Raw genomic sequence first — 1405 nt, forward strand, 5'->3', positions numbered from 1 at the left:
ACACACCATATACACACCTAAAACCCTGACACATTCTCTCACACACACACTGACTGTCTTGCACTGGCCCTACACACTCAATAGACTTTATATACACACCATATACACACCTAAAACCCTGACGCATTCTCTCACACACACACTGACTGTCTTGCACTGGCCCTACACACTCAATAGACTTTATATACACACCATATACACACCTAAAACCCTGACGCATTCTCTCACACACACACTGACTGTCTTGCACTGGCCCTACACACTCAATAGACTTTATATACACACCATATACACACCTAAAACCCTGACGCATTCTCTCACACACACACACACACACTTTTACACTCATTTGCTGCTGCTAGCTTGCTCTTCATTTAATTCTTATTATTATCTATCCTGAATGCCTAGTCACTTAACCCTGCCTTCATGTACTTATTTATATCAAATACCTGTGTCCTCTGCACATTGATCTGGTACTTCCTGTATATAGCTCCATTCTTGTGTATTTGATTTTATTCCTTGTGTTAGTTAAAAAAAAAATATTTATAAAAATCTGCATTGTTGGGAAAGGTTCGTAAGCAAGCATTTCACTGTAGTCAACACCAGTTGTAATCGGCGCATGTTATGAATACAATTAGATTTGTTGCTTTAGGAATTGATTATTATTGTTCCTATGGCAGACTGCTTGTGTTAATTAAGACAGCTGCTTCCTGTACAGGAGGCATGACACCACACGGACATCATACTTATGACTAACATGAACACACACTGTACTGTACTGTATACACCTTCCAATCACAAAACAGTATACACAAATCTCAGTGCCCAAGTGCTGAGTACTGGGCTTCCTATTGAGGATCGGACGATCATTATATCAAACCAACTATATCTCCTGTATCTCACTCTGGAGAGAGAGACGACCTGACAGAGCAAGTCAAGTTCTCCTCACATCAACATTCTCCTCACCACCAATGAAATACAGCGTAAATACAGCATTACAAACGTTGCAGATAAACAGATTACACACAGCAAATACATAACAGCTGGTCTATGTCACATACCACCTGAGAGAACCATGTACATTTGGATATATCCAGTTGCTGTAACCTTCAAGTGTCAAGCGAGCAGAGATAGAGGAAATGAGAGTGTAACAAGTGGAAAAGCAGGTTAAAAAGGGGCAGTGCTGGTTAAACGGGCTATACAGGTTCAACCATTGGGCTCTGCTTCAGAGGCACAGCTTGGTGCTGGACAGGTGAGTGGACAGACACAGCTAGTCGTGACCAGAGAACACGAGGAGAAAGCAATCAGCTAGGAAGTAGGAACGTCCCATCCAATAATGTCGGTCTCGGTAGCCCTGTGTGTTCTCCTGGCTGGAGCCCTGTCCCTCGTTGAGGGGGACGTGGTG

This window comes from Salvelinus fontinalis, chromosome 33 (genome assembly GCF_029448725.1).
Source record: "Salvelinus fontinalis isolate EN_2023a chromosome 33, ASM2944872v1, whole genome shotgun sequence".
Taxonomy (NCBI): domain Eukaryota; kingdom Metazoa; phylum Chordata; class Actinopteri; order Salmoniformes; family Salmonidae; genus Salvelinus; species Salvelinus fontinalis.